Source organism: Solanum tuberosum, unplaced genomic scaffold (assembly GCF_000226075.1).
Source record: "Solanum tuberosum cultivar DM 1-3 516 R44 unplaced genomic scaffold, SolTub_3.0 scf00401, whole genome shotgun sequence".
NCBI classification, from domain to species: Eukaryota; Viridiplantae; Streptophyta; class Magnoliopsida; order Solanales; family Solanaceae; genus Solanum; species Solanum tuberosum.
The window spans coordinates 311,791-319,248 of record NW_006239322.1 but is presented as its reverse complement, the minus strand read 5'-3'; positions in this window follow the sequence as shown (position 1 = coordinate 319,248).

The window sequence follows — 7,458 nt, the reverse complement described above, 5'->3', positions numbered from 1 at the left end:
AGCTCGTCCTTTTAGACAGTGCTTCACTATTTTGGGCTTAACTTTTTAATCGAAGATCGGAAAAGAGAAAACTCGGTGGCGTTGGAAAGAGGACTCAGATACCTTTATTTGGATCGGTGATGTTCCACCTAATTCGTTTTGAGCTAAAAGATATCATCATTTGAAGTTGACCCTAAAAGTAGTAACTTTAAAAATCTGCCACTTGACCGTCTGTTCCAGTGGGATTACTCAAAGGCTGGTCAACTGGGCAGTCCACTAGGCTAACTTGCTAGCCTAGGCCTTTTCTTGCACCCTAGGATGCTACTTAGCTTCATTTAAGTTCTAAAACAGCATAAACATCAACCTAAGCTCCCACTAACCCAAACGTCGAGGCTCAAGTTCATTCTATCATTTTCCGATTTGTTATATTATAACCCACTAAGGAACATTCGTCCTCGAATGACACTTTAAACACATTAAGGGAAAAACAACTCAAGACTAGCAGCCCAACAATCGTAACATGTCAACATAAATGCATAAACATAGGAGGAAACATCAACTCCACATCAAGAGGCTCGAACAAACTTCATACCAATCAAGCAAGTAGGAACTACATCCACAAACTTATTGTGCATCAAAACTTCCCCTGTCTCTTTTTTTTTTTTGGAGAAACTTCCTTCTCCAATCACTTCATGCTCACTACAAAACAGTAAGCTTAGTATGCAATTACTTGCAAAAGCACAATTAGGCAAATTTTCACTAAAGCATATTTAGGCATGTTCAACATTTATTCTAATGAAGCATTTAGACAACTCAACTAAATGCACATCAACATGAAGAACACATTTATGAAAACTCATTTTATCATTTAACAAGAATTCAAATAGACCATGCATAACATAAGAAGACCATGGAAACTCATTTTCACACAAGACTCCAAAACATAAAACAAGTTACTAGGAACTCTTGGTCTCAAGCTTGAGTAAGAATAGAAGGAACGAGATAATGATATCAACACTCTCAACAACCTCGCTATTCGACATACCATCCCCCACTTAGGAGAAAACCCAACTAAGGCAAACATGAAAAACAACAACATAGAAACCTCATCAAGATATTCATGACTATAAGGAACTAAAACTTACCGGCGCCTTTATTCGGATTAGCTTCTTTTTCCTTGTTATCTTGGAGAGCATAGAAACGACCATAATATGGATGGATAGGAACCGTTCCATCTTTAGAAGCTTGCTTCGCTTCCCTTCCTCTAGCCGTAAGAGTAGGACAATCTTTCACCTTGTGATCATTCTTCCCACAACCATAACACCCATTAGTACCGGCTAGGCACTTCCCATAGTGCCTCTTGCCACAAGTGATGCAAGTAGGTTTAGAAAATTGAGATCCACCATTTTTTTCTTGGTTAACCTTAGGAGAACTTGAAGAATCTTGGTCTTGAGTCCTTTTCTTGAACCTAGATTGACCTTGCTCATCCGATCTACCCCTCTTCACACCCCTATTCACCCTCTTAAGTTTGGACTCCTTAATGGATTGAGCATACACTATGAGCCTAGAAATGTTCATGTCATTATGGAGCATTGCCGTATGGCACTCTTCCTTGACTAGGTCGGATACACCGGTCACAAACCTACTCATCTCATCCCTAGGGTTTGACACCAAAGATGGAGCATACTTAGACAATTGGGTAAACCTCAAGGAGTACTCTTGCACACTCGCATTGCCTTGTCTAAGGTTGATAAACTCCTCAACCTTACACTCCCTCATCTCACGGGGAAAATACCTACCGAGGAAAGCTTCCTTAAACTCCTCCCATTCCATAGGATCCGCTCCCACCGGCCTATTAGCCTTCCATTGAGTGAACCAAATTTGGGCAACATCTTTCAATTGATAAGAGGTAAGCTCCGCCTTTTCTCTTGAAGTCACCCCCATAGCACTCACTACCTTATACACTTCATCCAAAAATTCTTGGGGATCCTCTCCCACCTTAGAACCTAGAAACACCGGAGGATTCATCCTCACAAAGTCTCTCAACTTAGAAGCCATAGTACCCTCATTAGCATTCACCCTAGGCCCCATATCTCTAGTCGCTTGAGCCGCCGTGGCTCGGGCCAAGATTAAGAAAGCCGACCTAATCTCTTCATTAGTCATATCCGGGGGAACCACCGGAACCTCATTCTCTTGCTCACCTATAGGAACTTGATTGCATTGCACACCTTGACCATTTTGCACAACTTGGGGAGGAACTTCCTCATTCACATCCTCTTCTCCTACTCTCCTTGCGGGTCTCCCTCTTGTATTCATATCCTATAAACACAAGAGAAGGATAAGGATAAGAACACTTATAGAACCACACTCTAAGGCACGACTTTAAGAATATGAAAGAAGTGCAACTTCTATCGTCCTATAGCCTCTCGCTCATAGATGTGTCGCGACTCACACCGATGAACAAGACTCTACTAGACGTGGCATGTGAGACATTGATCCTAAAAACCATTTCCAAAATCTTATGCTCTGATACCATGTTTGTCACGACCCGGGAGCACCCCCAAGTCGTAACAAGGCGTACTCATCCCCGAAGGGATCTTATACAAACCACATAATCATTCATTGCATTCAATAATGATAATAGTGAGGAATTAAAAACTTATTTACATCCAAACATTCAAGCTTCATTAAAACAACTTTAAAAACACACAGCGGAAGTCTAAGTCTCACATGGCCATCTTAGACACAAACAAAAACATAAGTAGGGACACGGCCCTTTATTTACATCCACACATTTAAACTTCATTAAAACAACTTTAAAAACACACAGCGGAAGTCTAAGTCTCACATGGCCATCTTAGACACAGTCACAAAACATAAGTAGGGACACGGCCCTTTACAATCAAAACAAAACTAAAAAAGTCTATTACATGAACAAAAGAACTTAAAAGTCTTATCCTCGAATCCATGAGGACATACCAAGTCTTGGAGGAAAGCAATCCAACACTTCAAACTAGCTAGGAGGGATCACTTGCCGGAACCAACACTTATAGTAAAAACATGAAGAACTTGGTTCTCATGTTGCTTGTTTAGAATAGAAGAAAGGAGCATGTCTTGTAGAAACGGTGACCAAATGGACCACTCTCATTTGAGGATGATGATTCTTAGGGATGACATCCTAAGTTTCAGGAAATTGAAGGGTGAGTCAATCCATGAGTTGTGCCTGAGATTTAAGTCACTATTACTGCAATGTCCAGCTCATGGAATCTCAGATAAAATGCTGCTAGACTGCTTCTATAGAGGTCTTGGTCCGGAGAACAGAGAAGTGGCTGATCAAATTTCTCCGGGTGGTCTTACACGACTACCCTATGCAATAGCAGCCCAACTCCTTAATCACATGGCCAAGACCAACAAAGAGACTAAGAAGGACCATATTTTGGCCACAATGCTGACTCAGCTGGATCTCGTGGCCAAACAGATTATGGAATTGGAGGTACCATAAAAAAATAAAGATCGGTACATTCCCCCTTATGAGGGTAGAAAGTCCAAGGAGTATGAGGTTGGACAAGTAGAAGAGATTCTCTCACTCATTTTCCACAAAAGTCGAAGAACACGACAGAGTGTTGAATGAGATAAAAGAGAATGCCTCTGTTACGACCCGAGGGTACCCCCTAGTCGTAACATGGCGTATTCGACCCCGAAGGGGTCTTATACGAGCCACATAGTCATTCATTGCATTCAATAATGAAAATAGTGCGGAATAATAAAAAAACTTATTTACATCCACACATTTAAACTTCTTAAAACAACTTTAAAAACACACAGCGGAAGTCTAAGTCTCACATGGCCATCTTAGACACAAACAAAAACATAAGTAGGGACACGGCCCTTTACAATCAAAAGAAGTCTATTAAGTCTATTGCAAGAACCTTATCATAAAATTAGAATAGAAAAGTCTTGTCCTCGACATATGAGGACATACCACAAGATCTTGGAAGAACTTCAAGTTCCAAGCTTACTATAGAACCCGCTCACTTTCCGGAACCTACACTAGTAGAAAATAGAGAAATATGGAATTAGCACAATTAAGTACTAAGTATGATGACCATGCAAAATATGCTTTAAAAGGGACATTTTAGTTAGAAACCATGCATTATGCCACCTTTTTGAAATATCATGAACAATAGCATAAAAGACATACAAGACAAGCATAACATCAAGTAAGTCATAATATCACCTTTAAACAATATCAACATGAAAACCTTTACCTTGGACCTTCACCTCAAGAAACCCTTATGCTATACCTCGTGCAATGTATGGATGGCGTCCCATACCACCATCCATACTAAGGCACCACATTAAGGTCACTTAAGGTAACTTATCATTCCTTTCTTTCACCTTTGCACAATATTCATACATAAGAGGTATATCATTAATTAAGACATGACAAGGGAAAATAACTCGTAATATAACCCAAGTATAGCATGCATCTCATATTAAGCATTTGAGAGCCAACATTCTTTAAGAAACCATTTAGGGCACATTTATTTCACATACATTAGGATTTAGAGAAACTCACTATGACCCTCTCCAAGCCTACTCGTGCAATGTATAGGTAGCATCCCATACTACTACCTACACTTTGTAGAACCTATCAAGAAACCATAATGAACTCTCACATGATGGGAAGTAAGAGTTTAACCGACATAAACCATGAGAGCTTGTCATGGAATTCGGTGTCATAAGTCCCCACACCGTAAAAAGGTGGTCTACTTGCCTAAGGAAGACTGGAATATATAGCTTAATGGATCCACTAGCTACCTATGCAAGCACATAGTTTATGGGATAAGGTAGACGATCATTGAAACTCATGCCTAACTATTTGGGGAGTTTCCATCTAACCAAATCCACTCGGTGCTTAGCCTACATTCCCATAGAATAGTTCATTACCTTGCCATTATCACATATGAGAGGTTCCATTGGCCTACCAACTCCAAATTACATTCCTTAACATGTGTAAGGGTGCTTTAAACCTACCGTTTCAAGGTTCATTTAGGAAAGCTCACTAACTCCTCTTGAAAGGGTGCCATGGGGCTACCGGTTCAAGTCTCATCATTAACCTTCATGGAAAGGTGCCATAGGTCTACCGATTCAAGTCTCACCATTAACCTTCATGGAAAGGTGCCATAGGCCTACCGATTCCAAGGTTCATTACTATCATTAACGGAACGGTGCCATTAGCCTACCGATTCCAAGGTTCATTATTATCATGAGTGGAGGGGTGCTACTACCCTACCAATTCGAGGATTCAACAACCAACAATATAATCATTTAAAGAAGAAAAGGATGCACAAGCTCTACCAATTCGAGAGATGCATTACATCGGAGAATCCTTCATATTCTATCATCAACATTCATGAGTGTCAAATTCAGAAAAAGCTTTTCAATAATAACACATTTACGTTCATAACATGAACACACTAGCTCCATTGAATGTCCATTCATAAAATGTCATGTAACACTTAAATTTCTCATACTATGCTTCCAAGGCCATGGTCACAATGTACAAAATAAGTAAACACCTCCACCTTTCAAAGGGATCATCATCAAGAACAATTCTACTAATAATATGAGATTAAGTCAACTTACCATCCTCCAAAGCCATAACAACCATTACTCAATTCCCAACAATTCTATCACCACAAGGTGATTCACCCATAATTTGCCCATAAGGCCACAATCCTCAATTCATCCATATACCAACAATTAATCATAGGAAGAATTTTGGTCAAAAAGGGTTTTATAATTGCTAGGAAAGGTAAACAATAATAGGGACTCAACTTAGGAAAAGAATTAAGGACCCACAAAGTTAAACTTAAAGTTTTCACTAAACCCGTCTAAGCTCGTCCTTTTAGACAGTGTTTCACTATTTTGGGCATAATTTTTTACTCCAAGATCGGAAAAGGGCATACTCCGTGGCGTTGGAAAGAGGACTCAGATACCTTTAATTGGATAGGTAAAGTTACACCTAATTCGTTTTGAGCCAAAAGATATCATCATTTGACGTTGACCCTGAAAGTCGTAAATTTAAATATCTGCCCCTTGCCCGTCTGTTCCAGTGGGATTACTCAAAGGCTGGTCAACTGGGCAGTCCACTAGGCTAACTTGCTAGCCTAGGCCTTTGCTTGCACCCTAGGATGCTACTTAGCTCTATTTAAGTTCTAAAACAGCATAAACATCAACCTAAGCTCACACTAACCCAAACGTCAAGGCTCAAGTTCAGTCTATCATTTTCCGAGTTGTTACATTATCACCTACTTAGGAACATTCGTCCTCGAATGACACTTTAAACACATTAAGGGAAAAACAACTCAAGACTAGCAGCCCAACAAACGTAACATGTCAACATAAATGTATAAACATAGGAGGAAACATCAACTCCACATCAAGAGGCTCGAACAAACTTCATACCAATCAACCAAGTAGGAACTACATCCACAAACTTATTGTGCATCAAAACTTCCCCTTTCTCTTTTTTTTTATTGGAGAAACTTCCTTCTCCAATCACTTCATGCTCACTACAAAACATTAAGCTCATTATGCAATTACTTGCAAAAGCACAATTAGGGAAATTTTCACTAAAGCATATTTAGGTATGTTCAACATTTATTCTCATGAAGCATATAGACAACTCAACTAAATGCACATCAACATGAGGAACACATTTATGAAAACTCATTTTATCATTTAACAGGAATTCAAATATAGCATGCATAACATAAGGAGACCATGGAAACTCATTTTCACACAAGACTCCAAAACATAAAACAAGTTACTAGGAACTCTTGGTCTCAAGATTGAGTAATAATAGAAGGAATGAGATAATGATATCAACACTCTCAACAACCTTGCTATTCGACATAACATCCCCAAATTAGGAGAAAACCCAACTAAGGCAAACATGAAAAACAACAACATAGAAACCTCATCAAGATATTCATGACCATAAGGAACTAAAACTTACCGGCGCCTTTATTCGGATTAGCTTCTTTGTGCTTGTTAGCTTGGAGAGCATAGAAACGACCATAATATGGAGGGATAGGAACCGTTCCATCTTTAGAAGCTTGCTTGGCTTCCCTTCCTCTAGCTGTAAGAGTAGGACAATCTTTGACCTTGTGATCATTCTTCCCACAACCATAACACCCATTAGTACCGGCTAGGCACTTCCCATAGTGCCTCTTGCCACAAGAGATGCAAGTAGGTTTAGAAAATTGAGATTCCACCATTTTTTTCTTGGTTAACCTTAGGAGCACTTGAAGAGTCTTGGTCTTGACTCCTCTTCTTGAACCTAGGTTGACCTTGCTCATCCGATCAACCCCTCTTCACACCCCTATTCATCCTCTTAAGTTTGGACTCCTCAATGGATTGAGCATACACTATGAGCCTAGAAATGTTCATGTCATTATGGAGCATTGCCGT